Source organism: Canis lupus, chromosome 22 (assembly GCF_048164855.1).
Source record: "Canis lupus baileyi chromosome 22, mCanLup2.hap1, whole genome shotgun sequence".
Classification (NCBI taxonomy): Eukaryota; Metazoa; Chordata; class Mammalia; order Carnivora; family Canidae; genus Canis; species Canis lupus.
The window spans coordinates 10106928-10124454 of NC_132859.1; the positions used below are offsets into that span (position 1 = coordinate 10106928).

The 17527-nt window shown below is 36.9% G+C and overlaps 1 long non-coding RNA gene across 2 annotated transcripts in view; it reads left to right on the plus strand.

Moving 5' to 3' along the window:
• The window catches only part of LOC140613882 (uncharacterized), a 317930-nt gene that overhangs the window by 22285 nt on the left and 278118 nt on the right, over nt 1-17527 (plus strand). The window lies entirely within an intron of this gene.

The following is a 17527-nucleotide window of genomic DNA, read 5'->3' on the forward strand; positions in this document are numbered from 1 at the left end:
GGCAGAGACACAAGGCAGAGGGAGAAGCAGGCTCCATGCAGGGGGCCCAATGTGGGATTTGATCCTGGGTCTCCAGGATCACACCCTGGACTGAAGGTGGTTCTAAACCACTAAGCCACCAGGGCTGCCCCTATTACAACTTTTTAAACTGAAAAAGGTAAATGTCCTCAAATTAAGTCATTTCCCTAGGAAAATATTGGGAGAAAATAATATTTGATCAATTAATAACTACACAAAAGGCTTTGAATATTGCAAGATTTACAGTAGCTCTGGGGAAATGATTTTTTTAAAGTTTGTATTTATTTGAGAGAGAGCGCACAAGTAGGCAGATGGGTAGAGGGAGAGGTACAAGCAGACTCCTCTGCTGAGCAGGGAGCCCAATACAGGCTTGATCCCAGGACACCGAGATTATGACCTGAGCTGAAGTTAGATGCTTAACCGATTGTGTCACCCAGGCACTCCGATCTGGGGAAATGATTTGCTGTCTCTGAAATAAGTAAATGCTGATAATTTTGAAGATTTGACAGTCTAGTCATGCTTTTATGAACCAACAAAATATATCTGGAGTATATAGTTTGAGTTGGGAAAATGCTGTTTCTTCTTGCCCATCAGGCAGTTAGGCATTTGTTGACACCTGCCTTATATAATCTAAATTTGTTGCTGCATTCTGAAGGCTGGAAATTTGGGAAGATAATTGCTTTATTGCTCAAGAATGTCTTCTTTATTAGCTTGAGAATTAGTGTGGCTTTCTTAATACCCATCCTAGAATGGGGATATTGACATTAATACTTGTATTGGGGCTTACATGATATTTTGGGGATTGGGGATATCACTTATCCTGCTTGGGTGTTCCTGGGTCACCAGCTGGCTTCATCCTCCTTTTCCCCCCTATGATTCTATTCTACAGTAAAAAGTCTTTCTAATTGGTGGCATGATAGTGCCACAGTCTAGATACTTTTCCAGGGTATTTTTTGTTACTGGGAGAAGATAGCTCTATTGTTCTTAGCATATTTTAATTGGGATTTTTTCTTTCCTTCTGAGCACTACAGAGTTAAGCTGGGTTTATAAAATCAGTGAAAGATAGTAGTTCCACAATATAACGGCACAGAGAAGCAAGTATTTTCGAATTTTCCAAGAAGCAGATTGACTTAATTTTATTTGGATGTGAGGATAAAGCATCAGAATTCAGGATGTGATGATGATTATTATTATTTTAGAGAGGAGAGAGAGAGAGAAGCAGAGGGAGAATCTTAAGCAGGCTCTATGCCCAGCATAGAGCCCTCTGCAAAACTCCATCTCAGAACCCCGAGATTATGACCTGAACCAAAATCAAGAGTCAGACACTTAACCGACTGAGCCACCCAGGCACCCCAGGAAGGGATTGTTTCTTTCTGTCTATGATAAACAACGGCGCCTTCCAGAGAATGTTACTTTTTAAAAAATATTTTATTTATTTATTTATTTATTTATTTATTTATTTATTTATTTGAGAGAGAGAGAGAGAGAGAGAGAGAATGAGTAGTGGGGAGGTGCAGAGAGAGAAGAGAGAAGCAGACTCTGCTGAGCAGGGAGCCTGATGTGGAGTTAAGCTTCGTTTTTGCAAAAAATTAAAAAAGATATTTTGGGATACCTGGGCAGCTTAGTGGTTGAGGGTCTGCCTTCGGGTCAGAGTGTGATCCTGGGGTCTTGGGATCGAGTCCCACATCGGGCTTCCTCTGTGGAGCCTGCTTCTCCCTCTGCTTATGTCTTGGCTTCTCTCTGTGTCTCTTATGAATAAATAAATAAATAAAATCGTAAAAAAAAGATACTTCAGTTCCAAGGACCTGCTCTTGGGGAAAAATGGCCGGTTCAGGATGCAGAACACCATCTAATCTGAATGTATGAATTCATCATCCCTTCAACTCTACTTCGTTCCACATACATCTCCAATCATATAGAGTTTATGTCAAACCTATAGTGAATGATTAAAAAATAATTCAATCCTCAACATACTCATAAGGAATGCCTATCCCTTTTTAAAAATGTCCTTGTTATGAAGTTGTTCAGTTATTTGTGTTGCTGTTGTCAGCACTATCACACGCTTACTCCAGAAGCGTGTGCAGAGTTCTTCATCACAGTAGGTTGGGCAAAACATTCCCTCTGAAAGGACGGGGCAAAGCATATGTCTCCATCTGACTACTGTCCTTGCCTCTTAGGCTCTCACAAATGCAGTGCTTTATTTTCTCTAGAAAAGATACTGGAGGCGCCTGGGTAACTAAGTTGGTTGAATCTGCCTTTGGCTGGGGGGGTGAGGGGGTGATCCTGGGGTCTTGGGGCCTGGGGATTGAGCCTGGCATCAGGTTCTCTGCTCAGCAGGGAGCCTGCCTCTCCCTCTCCCTCTGCTTACTTTCATCAAAAGAAATAATATTAATAAGTTAATAAAATTAAACAGAATTATACTAAATTCAACGTTATTATTTAATCTTTGATTTTTTAAAAGATTTTGTTTATTCATGAGAGACACAGAGGGAGAGGCAGAGAGACAGGCAGAGGGAGAAGCAGGCTCCATGCAGGGAGCCCATGTGGGACCCGATCCCAGGACCCCGTGATCAGGCCCTGAGCTGAAGGCAGATGCTCAACCGCTGAGCCACCCAGGCGTCCCTACATAAGATATCTGATTTAATTGTCACTCACATGTACCTCATGCAAGAGGTGTCCTCTTCATTTATAAAGAAAGTTGAGTCTCAAAGAATTGAAGAAACTTGCCCAGAACGTTCAAGAGAGTGATCATATAATTTCTCATCCAGAGACGCTTTTGAACATGAAAGCAGATACTAGGGATAGTTATGCCCAGACAGCAGGTGTAAGAAGAACTTTCCACAGACACACCAGGACACAGGTTATCCACTCAGTATGTAAGTGACTCCATCAGGATTCCACCCTAAGGTTGTCTGGAGAGCTGCTGCAAGCATCTTGTGACCATGAGGGGAGTGTGACCATGAGCTGAGGGTGAACAGAGAGGAAGGAAAGAAAGAAGTTAGTCCTTTGATGGCCATGTCGATCCATTCCATCTTCCATCTTCATGATAGGGAGAGAATAAGTATGTTTATGGTTTAAGTATTTTTTTTTTTTTGTTATTCCATTACTTGAGGCTGAATACAGTTTGAAAGAAGGAAAGACAGTAAGTAATACAAGCAGTGGCACTGAGGTGTGACCTTGCTAAGCTAAGGGGAGGGCAGGACACTTTGAGAGATCACTTAGGATGATCTGATCTGATGCCATGCTAGTGCATATACGTGTGTGTGGAGGGGAGATGGTTGATGATAGATTCCTGGAGGAAAAGACATTTAAATAGTAACTTGGACATTGAAATGAATTTTGGTTACCTATATCTTTGTATTTGGAAACAGTAAGTTTTCTCTCCCAAGAACTTTGACCTCAGTAATTTACAAGGGCTTTGCTTGACAATTTTGACAGGCAAAGAATATTAAACTGAGTTGCTAGGATCAAAGTGATTCAGGGATTCAACTTGCAAAAGTCACCTGACAGTATTGGGTTTATTTGATTTCTGTTTTTGTTTTTACTGGTTTGTGTCAATTTTCATCCAAGTTTGGTGGCATGAAGTGTTACAGCGCTAGTTATTTTTGGCTTCGATTTTTCCTCTTTTGTTGAGCTGGGGGTAAAAAGAAAGGAAGACCTCTGAATTCATGAGTGCTTTGTTAAAAAGAAGAAATATACTGAACAATTCAGAATGACACAAACAATGACAATTGTAGAAGACCACCTGTTCCATGATAGTTAGTCCTCAGAGATTTTAAACACGCTTTCTTCCCAGCCTTAATTGCCTCAGGATGAGGCAATTCTGTGTATCTGTTCAGAACCATTAATAACCTACTTCACCTGATTGCAGCAAGTGTTTTTTTTTTTTTCTTTCAGATTTGTCAAATGGTAAGTGCAAGGACTTTATGCACTGATAAACAACAAAATTGACCAAATTTAGCAGTAGGTCTCAGCAAAAGGCAATTTCTTCTTTCATCTTCCATCTAATTTGACAACTAATGGTTTTTGAAAATCTAAAGCTGGATGATTTCTCCAGCACACGTGCTAGATTTTGATTAGATTAAATATGATCTGCTTCTGCTTTGTTCTTTAGAATTGTTCTCTGGTTGTCTTCCTCCCATGTTTACGAGATTTGATACAGACTCCCAGATTGCCGTCTCTTTGCCTGGTGAAGATGGTATCCTGTTCATCTATTCTCTTTCTTTGAGTGTTCATAGTATTTCCCGTTTGATTTGTGTGACTTTGAGCAAGTCATTTAACCTCTCTGTGCTTCAGATTTATTATTATTTGTGAAATAAGAGTGAAGAAGCTAAAGGGACAATGGGATATGTTTTTTGAGCTTAGAAAATCATCAGGTCTGCAAAAATTCTGGAATTAGCACACATAGACTATTTACTTTGCATTCCACTCATTTTCAAAGCTCTTCCTTCAAGGGCGGAGGGCTCACTGCTATGGCTCTAAGCCCCAGCATTTTATGCATGTGGTGTTCATTTTAGAATGATTTAAAGAACAACTTTAAAAGGGAGAAGTAAGTACAGAATAATAACCTAAAGTGGTTTTTGTTTGGAGAAAACGGTGTGCTTTGTGATGATGCTGTGGGAGTGTGGGGATGAGCTTTGTGGGCTGATGAAAAAAATGCACTTAAGTCCAGGGGCACTTCTTGTGTCATGCCTTATATATTAGATGCACACAGCTGTGTCCCTCCACTGCAGTGTACTTGGAGACTTAAGAGCTGGACCTCTTGTACCCTTGGCAGGAGGTAGGGCTTCAAAAATATTTAATTTAAAATATAGAATCCTAAAAATCTGGTCTTTGTAAATGAAAAGGAAGTGACACAAACCGTAGCTACTTAAGTGGCAAAATGAAAGCAAAAGCACAGTTAGAAGGCATAGAAATGTGAAAATGTGCCGAGGAAATATAGGGAAGCCCACAAAGTGTGATAGTTTAGGAGAAAAGAATTTAGATGTTGAAAAAAAAAATTGAGTGGTTCTTAAGAGATTCCAAAGTTAATACTGAAAGTCCACTTTAAAGATATACAAAAGCCAGGAAAATTACTGGAAAATCATTTGGAGCAAAACCATATGTATAGAAAAAGGCTAAAGTTTTCTAATTCAACCTTTTATGATTTTCCAGACTCAATGCAATCTATTTCTGCTCTAACACTTGCTGACTTGTAACCATGTGCAAGCTATAATCCCTTCTTTTTGACTCAGTTTTTCTCATAAGCAAAATAGGGAAAATAATAGTGTCTATCTCCAAAGGTCTTTGGAATGAGAATGAAATGGGGCTACACCTGAAAAGAGTATAATAGAGAACATTCACATAAGATTAGCTGATATTATTAGGTATTATTATAATCACCAGTACAATTATTATTGTCATCATGGAGAGATGTTTTGAGAGCATGGACTTTGGAACCAGATTGCCTGGCTTTGAATCCTGGCTCTGTCACTTGCTCCTTGTGGGTCTTTGGTCAAATTACTTAAATCTCTAGGTTTCAGTTTCCTCATCCATAAAGTGGGAAGAAGAGTACTTTCTTCATGGAGTGTTTCATGTACATGAAATGAACTAATGTATATAAAGAGTTTGTAACTGTACCTGGCTTACTGTGACATTATGATGATTATTTTTCTGGCCTCATCTTATCCCTCTCTACCATCAGCCACACTGACTGTGACATTCTGTTTCTCCTGTGCATCAAGAGCTTATGCTTCCGGTTCTTTGTCCTTGTCACCTCTTCAGCCAGGCCTTCTTCCCTGATCACTCTGTTTTTCTCCCCACCCACAGGTACTCTCTAGGTCAATTCCTGTCTCAGGTTTGTCCCAGCATTTTCTAACTGATGTTGTTTTTTGTATGTTTTTGTGTATGTTATGTGTATTGCTTCCCTGTTTATTACCTGACTCTCCCCCTCTTACAGAATGTAGTCTACATGCTTGATTTGCTACTGAGTCCCAGCACCTAGGTTAACACCTGGCTGATAGTAGGCACTCAAAAATAGTTGTCACATGAATGGGTGCAACTGTGATAGAGTGATCTGGAGATCAGTGAGTGGTCCTTGAAGACAGTCTAGAATAGGGCTGCTCAAAATGTGGTCCACGTTGGGCCCAGTGTTGGTGATGCTACACTCTGTCCAAACAAGGATACTTAGAGAATGAGGGGTTCTGTTAGTAATCATGTCAGGACTGCAAGCACTAACTGGGATAACCCACAGTAAACCTTATCCGTGAACTGGCTGCATTAGAACTACAAATGGGAGGATGGACTCACAAAAATGCAGATTCCTGGGCCTCACTCCAGCCCCACAGCGTCAGGATCTTTATTTTAGGAAGTGCCCTGTGTGATTCTGAAATCTGAGAAACAAGCCAGAGTTTGAGAACCCGGGGCTGGGGATTAGAACATCCTCCTTTGAGGGTTTTGTCCTCAACCCAGGAGGCTTCCCTAAAGGTGTTAAATACTTAACACTGTTGTGTGGGGGCTGCAGTGGCTGCTGTGTGGGAGCCAAGTGCTCATTAGCACTTGTATAGGAACCTCTGCCTGTTCTTGAGAGTTAATTTCTTGGCAAACAATGAGAGTCTTCATAAAGCACTTCTGCAGAGTGAGGACAAATTTGGGGTAATGTAGTGCAAATTGTAGGAAGTGAGTACATTAGCACGAAAGAGATTTAATAAGCCTGGAAAAGAGATTTAGTATGTCTGGCAAAAAGATGTAAATTTGGGGGAAACAAGGTGAATATGGTAACAAAAATAAAGGCCAATCACTTATGGTTGAACCCCTTCTTTTGTGAAAAAAACTAATGCTTCTGAGAGAATATGTCAGAGTCTGTAGATCATACCAACACCTGTAAAATATGAAATGTTTTGTGGATTTTTGCTACATGTATCTTTGCATTGATGGCATAGACAGTCTTTTCTGGTAATGGGTAATGGCAAAGTAAATAAAGCCTTTACTGCCCTCTGATTTTCTAATTTCTCACTTCTATCAAGAATTTTCTTATTTGTCCATTTCATCTCCCTGTAACGGGAGTGACCTACTAATTGCCCTTTTGGGTTTCCCTCATGGCATCACAAATCTTATCTCTTTTCCATCCTTTTTTATTTTTTTATTTTTATTTTTTTAATTTATTTTTTTTCCATCCTTTTTTAAACATTTTCAAATTCACTCCACTTTTGATCATCCCTGACACAGAGGGTTAATGTATGAATTTATACCTTGATCAATTTAAAACCTTACAGATAGGTATAGTCTTGTTTTTTTTTTTTTTTGTTTTTTGTTTTTTTTTTTTTAATAGCCTTCTGGGAACAAACAGCAAGTCTTCATTTAGACTCCACTCTTTGTTAAATAGGTCATTAAACAAAAATCATTAAATCATAGAGATAGCGTTTTATATAGAGTCATGTGTAAGAGACAGGTGTCATTCACATACCTTGGTTTGTATCATTTCCCATGGAGTAAAAAGAAATAGATGGAGAAGGTGTTCTTGTGAGGTCTTCATTTAAAATAATATGAAAAATAAGAATTCACCCGTAGGCATGTTAAAACAAAATCTAAAAGTGCATCTTCCTCTCACTGATTACTTTCAGTTTGTATATTTTATTTCTCACTATGTGAACCTAGCCATGGGATTTGGCAACCACTCCAAGAATCTGAATTTTAAAGATCCGAGGTAAGAGGTTGTAGTCATAGCTATTTCCAATTCCAGGAATGAAAATGCTGTGTGTGGAGTTCATGGAAACAGTGCTTATGATTATTTATATGTTAACCGTGCCATAATAATTGAAAGACAAATCCCAGTATCATTAGAAATCAGGTGTCTGTGACTTTAAAAGTTTTTGGCTCGTGGCCAGCCTTTCACCAGCATGCTGGCCACTTTGGGTAGCATTGGCAACTTCTTTCGCAGGTTTTCCAGTTGATGCGGTTTCAAACAGCAGGAGGGTGACGTCTCTGTATTCAGAACACCTAACAATGCCTGTGCAAAACAGATTCCTGACTCCTTAAGCTTGCCTGGAAAGATTGTTTCTCTGAAATCTCCTCTAGAGACATGGAGCTATCTTAATTACTTCTAACATTAGCTGAGTATTTAAAATATTACATATTACAGTTTCTAACTAGCTGTGTTTCAGGGCCTCCTCTATCCAAATAAATAAGCATCAGTGTGCTCAGATAATCCATTATATCGTGGCATTTGTCAAAAACAACTTCAAGTAGAAAAATAAACTGTTTCTCAGTGAAACATTAGCCTCCTAATGGTGGACATGTTTGTTCTGGGAATCAATAGCTTCAATCTAATAATTTCTATAGTTTTGAGAGCCAAGCTGTTGTCAAGATGCTGGTTCTAGTTGAGGGAAGTTGCTTTTATTTTGTAACATGGATCTCTCACCCTCTCTCCTGATCACCTTCGAATGTACTGTAGTCAACTGTGATTGCCTTCAGGTTTTGGTTTTGGAACTGTGGTCTGGGGGGAGGGTGTTGGAAGTGTGACTTTTGCCATAATTCAAAGAGCATACTTGAAGGTGCTGTAGGATGCTGGCTGTGATCTTTCCAGAGTTGGAGCAGAAAAATACACGTTTAATAAAATCGGATTGAACACCACGTTTTTTTTTGTAATCCTTGTGGCTATCATTAAGTACTTATTTTTTTGCATAAGTTTTCCTCTTGGATACAACTGGAGTTTAATTTTTAGTATGATATTAAAATTATATATAAACCAATAATTTCTTATTAATGAGTACATTTCTATGAACTTTTGGACAAGAATAATATGATAAGATTTAGGATTTTTGTCCTGATTCCAGGTTAGATAATTACAAATCACTCTGCACGAATGTTCTTTTATTAATGATTATGATTTCTCCCTTCCACCCATTTCCATTTCTAAAATTGGGAAGAAATTACTTAAAATTCTTATGTTTTATGGTTTGGATATCAAGGCCATGTAAAAATAAGAGTTGTTACATCTAAAATTTTTTAAACATACTAAAGGAGTATTATATCTGCTTGATTCATGATTTTGTTATCAAATGGCATATACAGATTGCATTTAATTCCTAAAATATTTCCCATTTCTTTTTTCTGACTCACCAAGGGAAAATAATCAAAATAATAGCCACAACGAATAACTTTTTATAAATTCCATTCCTGGTTAGCTCTTTCTACTCTGAAAGCAATACGACAAAATAGAATAATTAAGATGATGGGAATTTAAGATTCATTTCATAAGAATTCCAAATTCTCCAAGTTTTATATTTAAAATGCTATTTCTTCAAGTAGGATAGATCATGACTTTTTTGGCTTTTTTATTTAAACATATATTTTGACCCATTTATAATTTAAAAACATATAATCTGAAATAATATATTTTCCACTCATGTGTGTACAGTTTCTGTTCTTACAACTGATTTGCTCTGGTCAATCAAAAAAGAAATTCAGAGTCATGCATTAGAGTTATCTGATTATTCAAACTTTCCTAGAATAGTGTAAAGGCAATTTAGAAAATAATGGAATATACGTTGTTTACTCTGCGTAGAGTGCTAGAAATAATGAGAGTCTCAGAAAATAATATCAACACATTAGATATTCAAGAGACTGGAGATGCAATACTAGGAAAAATATAATGCAAAAAACCACAACCACAAAGATGTAGGGGATAATGAAGAGCAATTTAGACAAAGGACATTAGCTGTAGTGTTGATTGTGGCAAAAATAACAAAGCAAAAACCATGACTTTTGGCCCTTTGTTGGAAAAAAAGTTAGGGGCAACTGAAATATTTGGAACATATGTAATTGAAAGAAATAAAAATTCCTTCATGAAAATTGGAAAAATGAGTACAGGGCTACAGGCACCAACTACAAGGAGATAATGAGGGCTACATGGGAGTCGAATGCAAATATAATGAATTTTAAAGCAATGATGCTTTTTATTTGTATTAACTTTTATCAGTTAGCTTTTTCTAAAATAGCAGGCTTTGTATAGCAGGAAAGATACTTTATGTTGTAATATCTTATGCTATAATTGGATAAGGATCAAATAGATTTTTAAATTAGCTAACTTCTGTTCAGGGCATGTACTAAATACCTCCATATGTACATTTGAGCTGGAAAGAAAAGCTCCCACTTAAATTTAGAGCTTTTAAAAACTATAAATTCTATAAATTATAAACCAAAAAGTAGCTTAAAAGAGTTTCAGAGAGGAAGAGAGAGAAAGACATACATTTTACTCTAATGGACCATATAGCATCACTCAATTTTAAAATTTAGATTTGACACAAGTGACGGGGAGGGAGGTTGTTAGGCTGATATGAACTACACCAAGAGGAGAGAGATTCTTAGGGGTAAGAAAAACAAAAGCAAAGAAGGTCCTGACTAAGAAAAGCGAAGAAGGAAAAGAAGAAGAAAAAAACAAAAACAAAACAAGACAGAGATGGGAAAAGCTCAAAAAATGTTAAGCACAGCCAACATTGAACAAATTGTTTCCTTAATTGGAATCAGCATCTCCATCCTATTACACCTATGGTATGCAGTATTCTGATATTCAGTGGAGAATAAATGGAAGGAATGAACGTGGTCATTTACGCTACGAGGCATCTACAGGCGTCTTGGCACTGTTTGGGCTCTTTCACCCTTCCCCATCAGTCTGTGAGAAATAGGCAAACTGGGTCATGTTACCTCTGTCCGCACATCTGCACAGTGTCCAGTGTCTTGTTAGGATCCAGCTGTATTTAGCTATTAGAACATGAAAAACTCCTATTAAGGTTCTTAAACTTGTAATTAGAACCAGATTGTCTGGAGAACACTCTAATGGCTCTGTAGAAAATGGCCCTCAACTTCCACTTACTCAATATGAAATCAAATGTTGCAATTAATTGTAGACTGTGCCAGGGCAACCCTTTCTCTGACCACATTCCAGGTTCTTGAATGGGAAATGGGTATACATGTCTGATGGTGACTGAGTTGTGCCTTCTGCTCTCTCAAATCAGCTATCGTCCTATCCCTTTGATTCCTTTGGTCCTCATCTGCTCATTTACAGTTTTCGAGAACAGGTATTATAGCCTTGCACCCCTGTAGACTAATGTTCAGTGAGTTTGTTACTCCCACTGAAAATCATTACAAGTTTGGATCCTCTTCTTTCCTTTGTTGAATGGGTTTGTTCTTACAGAATGTCTCTGTCATGCAGTTGTCACTTTGAGTGTCCACTACTCTGCTGCTGCTTGTCCATGCTGCTCCAGCTTCTCCTGCCTGGGTTTCACAGCAAGTTGGGCCAGTCTTTCGGTGCTCATCTCTATTTGGTGACCTATGGTGTACCTTCTCTTCACTCAGCATTTCACGATGGTTGGAGAAGTGGAGGCTCTTAAATCATGAGGGGAGGATTGCAAACTCTATGATCATTTCCTTTTAAGAAGGGTGGGTGTCTGGGGTGCTGGGCCGGCTCAGTCGGTAGAGCATGTGACTCTTGATCTCTGGGTCATGAGTTCGAGCTCCACCTTGGGGGTACAGTATAGTCGAAAAAAATGTTAAAAAAGAAGGGTAGTTCTCAGGCCATCTGGCTGACCAGGAGGCTAGTTGTTTCTTACTCTGATTTCATTGGTGTATATCTCTTCCTTAGGATATTGAAGCTAGAAAAGTCTAATTGCCTGCAGGACTACTTAGAGGTTATGTCTGTTTCCCTCACCCAAATAAACCAAATAAGAACTACTTCAGTGGTGTTTTTGTATACTATGTGACCTAGGGTAAAGTTCTTAGCCCCTCTGTGCCTCAAATATATGGACGTGTTTGTAGTACTTGGGTAATGATTCTGTAAGACATGGGTAATTATTTCTACTTATTGCACAAAGTTGAAATGAGTTGTGCAAGGATGAGCACAGATACAGATATACCATATCTGTAAATTTCTCTACAATATTTGGCATACAGCAAGTGGCATGGAAGTTTTGCTATTTTTATTATTATTCTCTCAAGAGTAGATTTGTAAATACAAGAGGGCACATATGCCTGCTGGATTGTAGGTCTAAAGGAAGACATTTCAATTATTCCATGATCATAACATTTATATCTAAGAGCAATAAACTTAAATTAGTTGCACAGCAATATATTTTATAATGATATTTTTAGGCTGTGAAATATGCTTCCCCTTCCCCTGAAATAATAATTGAAATAATGTGGCTTGAATTTATTCTTCACCCAGGACTGTAGAAGGGCGAAGGGGGGGTGTGCTACTTTTTTGAGGAGGGAATGCGCTACTTTGATTATTATATTTGGGGGGTAAACACTTCACAAAATGGCCTGCACTAGATTTCAGATTCTTAACAGATATTGCCAATGTCAACAGTGTATCTCTTCAAAAGGGAATCCTTACTCACAGTGAATCACAGAATTGTAATCCTGTGATGAACACATGAGTAGGCTTTATATGCTCATATGATAGTTTATCATTTATATGATCATATGATCATATTATAATTTATATGCTCATATGATAAAATATGAGAGAGAGAAGTGTTGAAAGGTATTAACCAAGATTTTTGATACCATGTGAATTAGATGACACTTTCAAAATTTGAAATATTTTGAAGAGAAGTGACAAAAGAGTTCAAGTTTCACCCGAAGCATAGTTTTTGGACTTTATGAAACAATTAACAGATTTCTTCCTAACTACCCAAATTGTGGGTGGTAGGGATGGTAGGAGAGAAACTATACAAGTTTTGCTTTTTGCAAAAATATGCCTTCAGAGAAAAATAATAATTTTTATTGTCAGATCATGAAACCGTGAGACTCCTCTGATGTGACACTTTGTAGAATAATATATTTATGTTTTTCAAGGATTGGTGTTGTTGTATGCATTTCTAACTTATTAGAGGAGTAAAAGGTGGGGATCCTGGGGTGACTTAGCGGTTTAGCGCCTGCCTTTGGCCCAGGGCGTGATCCTGGAGATCTGAGATCGAGTCCCATGTCAGGCTCCTAGCATGGAACCTGCTTCTCCCTCTGCCTGTGTCTCTGCCTGCCTCTTTTTCTCTCTTTCTCTCTCTGTGTCTTTCATGAATGAATAAATAAATAAAATCTTAAAAAAAAGAGAACTAAAGGGTATTTTGTTGGTTTTGTTTGACACGGAACCTATTGAGCTATAAATGCTAGTTATAGTTTGATATGTTCACTATGTTATATTGTTTTGTATATTCCCTTTTAGATATTTAAAAGCTTTAAGATATCTTACATGATAAAGAAGTATTAGATATATACTCGGTCTACACTTATTTTCTTAGACATGACACATTTAGAATTTAAGGTATCTGGTGTGTCAATCTTTCTATAAATTATTTAGAGAGAAATAATAAGTTAGAGGCATTTTTTGAGGCTTCACAGTGTCAAAATGGCTTTATAACATGCAATTAAGCCTAAATATTTCCAATGAGAAGGCCGAGGTTGTTTCCTCTTTGTTGTATCAGTATTATTTTCAGACAACAGAAGACATCGTTTCATTAATTTCTTTCCTTCTTTTCTTCCTTCCTGCCTCCTTTCCTCCTTTCCTTGCCTTTCCTACTACCCCTCCCTCCCTTTCTGTCTTTCTCCCCCCAACCCTCTCTTCCTTCCTTTCAATCTTCTTTCCTTTCAACCTTCCTTCCAAGCTCCCTTCCTTCCTTCCTTCCTTCCTTCCTTCCTTCCTTCCTTCCTTCCTTCCCTCCCCCCTCCCTCTCTCCTTCCTTCTCCTTCTCTTCCCCCCCTTCTTCTTTGGCAATGATCTGTAGATGTTCAAAAGGATGGCATGATTTTAGCCTTTAAACAGTTTAAAATAATACAACCAGCATGGGTCTGTGTACAGGCACTTGGGAAAGAGCTGTTGCATAACAGCTAATAATACAACCACTCAGGTAGATAGAGTGAAATATCTAGGATTTTTATTATAGAAAAAAAAGTTGCTAGTGAAATATAAATCTATAAATATTTGTAATAGTCTCCCAAATAAATGTCTCTCTATAAGAGTACATCACTGTAGTCTAAAATATCCAGGAATAGGGACGCCTGGGTGGCTCAGCCATTTAGCGCCGCCGCCTTGGGCCCAGGGTGTGATCCCGGAGACTCGGGATCGAGTCCCACGTCGGGCTTTCTGCATGGAGCCTGCTTCTCCCTCTGCCTGTGTCTCTGCCTCTCTCTCTCTCTGTGTCTCTCATAAATAAATAAATAAATAAATAAATAAATAAATAAATAAATAAAATCTTTAAAATAAAATTTCCAGGAATTTTTTTTTGTTTTGTTTTAGGGGACATGCTTTCATCTGATAAGAAAGAGTTATTATATTTTATAGTTTTGTCATATTGCAAATATTATGGAATATAAAAGCAATTCCACATGACACAGTTTAAAATTAAACCTCTGTTAGATTTTCTTAGTAATGAAGCAATTTCTATAACATGAGACCAATTAAATAATTTTGTTTTGAAATAGCTAATGAATGAAAGGACTAATTACCAAGTAATTACCCTGTATTATTTGATTACTACCTAAATAATGTAGATACAATTTTCCAATGGATTGTAGTTTTATTTTTACCTGATAAAATGAAAATAGATTGAGGTAATCTAACATCATCTATCTAATATAGCTAGAAATTGCCTTCCAGGGCTACTGAAAGATATTATTTCCTTGCCTTTTTCATCTTATGAGCACCATAGGAAAAGTCTAGTATGTGATTACATCTAATCTGATCTCAACAAAGAATAAATCATTAATTTGTCCGAAGGTGTGGAGAAGGATTGGCTGCATTTATTCTGCAACTAGTATTCCTAGAATTTGGTTTTAGGAGCATTGATGTTGGAAAGTGGGATATTAAAGAGAAGACAGTGTAAATAATCTTTTAGCCAAAGGTAAAGTGAAAAGTGGAGAACCAAAGATTCAGTAAATACATGTCTCTACCTTTTAAATACTTCTGAAAGTGTATTGAGTACATAGTAGTTAAACATGGCACATTTACTACTAAATCTGATGTATTTGTATGAAAGGACTAAGATAGTATTATTCTAATATAAGAAAAAAATACTGGCCCATGTGAAATTTATACAACAAATCCATTTATAATATCAGGTCAATTACATGTTTCTCTTACAAATCAAAGCAAAATGCATATTCCACTTTTTTTTTATTGTACGTAAGTGTTCTAGAGCATCATCAATATTACCTTTATTGGGTGTAGAAATTGTTTGCTATTAAACTGTGCTTTAGTTTGCAAACTAAAACGTGTGCCACAGTACCAAATAAAAGGCTGGCTGGCTGTCATTAAAAGACATCAAAGGAAAGCCTCCCTGAAGTCTTTAAGTTTTATGGCAGGTGCCTCATAGAGAATGTCAGGTCATCTTGGGAAACTAGAAGAAGACTCCATCTAAACTCAGTTGTCTTTGGTCTCTTTCATCTGTTTGGGAAGGTAGGCATTCTGGGTTAGAAAGAGTTTTGTGGTGATTGGAATATTGGACATCAAGCCTCTCTGATTTCAGCTGCTCTCAGCATGGAGGCTGCAGTCATGGTCTCTTCTGATGGACACATCTGGGGAACAGAAAAATGATCCTTATGATAATGTCATCGAGTTCCTATGAAATGCAGAGGGATAAGCCTCTTTTTTGGCTCTTCTCAGGACACAAACAGGGGGGCATATTTGGTATGCATAGGCGATTCAGTATGACTTTGGAAAGGGACCATTTCCAAATTTGAAAGCACTACTCTCATTCGTTTAGTATGGGCTGGGATAATTACTACAGAACAGAATAACGGGATTTCTATTTAAACAAAGTAACACAATAAATCCAGCCTTTTTTCTGGTTAAGCCTACTCATATAATTATTTCCTTAATGAGATATTACAAAAACCTATATGGAGAATAATATCTTTACAATCAAATTAGGGAACAACTGATGGCTAATTTTTAGCAGATTAGAAAAATGCATGTATTACACATGAAAACAAACACTTATGGTCTTAGATGTTTTTACGATTTGCTTTCCAGCCACATCTGCACCATCTCAGGGTACATTAATTTAATTTTGCTTAACAAGTATATCTTTTATGTTGTTATAAGCCTAAAACATCTCTTGGCTAGTTGTTTCGACTTTATTAGGACCAAACAAAATTTCCACAAGAGCATAAATTACTGTGAGCTCTGGAGGCTTATTTATTTATTTTGGCCTAAGAATTAATATATTTAACGAATACAGTTTAAACCATTTTGTACTGCTTTGATCATTCACTTACATGTCATTAAGTAGTCTAAGCATTTTATTATGAAAGGGCTCTGTTTACAAATTAGACCAAAGAACACGTTTCACACTGAAGAACAGCATATATATTGTATTTTATTTCAGATGCACATGACACAACCTTAATATTAGAGCCAGATGATTAAAAGAACATTACCTGAGCCATGAGAGTCACTGAATGAGCTATGCTAAATTGGTTGTTTTCTGTTTTGTGATTAATTGTGCTTCTAAACCATATTTTAGTGTGCTTTGTTTTTCTGTCCCTAGTCATCCCATATTATTAAAGAGAAATTCTGCATATCTCTCCTGGAGTCCAATTAAGGATTTGCATCATGACTAGATTTTTCACTTTAATTACTGTATATAAAGTAGGTTTTGACTTATTTCCATATTTATCAAACTATGCAGAAGAAGCAAAATTCATCAAATAAACAGATATCTGTGGCTATAATTGCAGCCTGCATCGAGCATGTAGGAAGAAAATATGAGGGTCCAAATTTCATTATGTAGAACATAATAAACATCTGAATAATTAAACTGTGTGTAAATCATAGGCTTGGCAGTAGTAAGAATAGGAGAGACGCCTTCATTTGATCCAAAAAATATTTTAAATATAATTCTGAAAATACATCCTGAACATTAGACAAACAATGAGTTGAAAAAAACTTGCATCTCTTATCAGGTGAAAAATATAACATTGGAAATGTACATTCAAAAATTGTTTTTTAATTAGTTGTAATACATGATGAGCTTTCTGTGTACATGGATTGCCAGGAAAAGTCCTTTTTTTCTTGCAAATCAGAGAATAAAACCAAAAGGAAGTTAATATTAGCAAATTATTTTGATGATTTTTCTTTGTACTTAAACTGTAAGTAATTAACATTAGAGAAGTGACCCATCAATTTCTAGGGACTAAGAAAACACTCTTGCTTTCTAAATATGTACAGTTTAAAGGTCTAAATAATCATCTACTTAAAAATGTTTAGCCATACTTTGTGCTTGTGTTTTAAATAATATGTAGCTAAATAAATATAACAAGTGTTGCTTTATTATAGTAAACATTTAAAGATGGGAAGTATATGGATATTATGACCAAGATGCTAAAAACTTGGAAACCCAAAATTTTTCATTTTAAACATGATTTTTAAACTTCCAAGGCATTCAAAAAATATTTCAAGTGATTTTTCCTTTGGTTATTGAATTGCAAAACTTAAAGTGTCTCTAGTGTCACAAATGAATTGGGTTTATTAATTTCA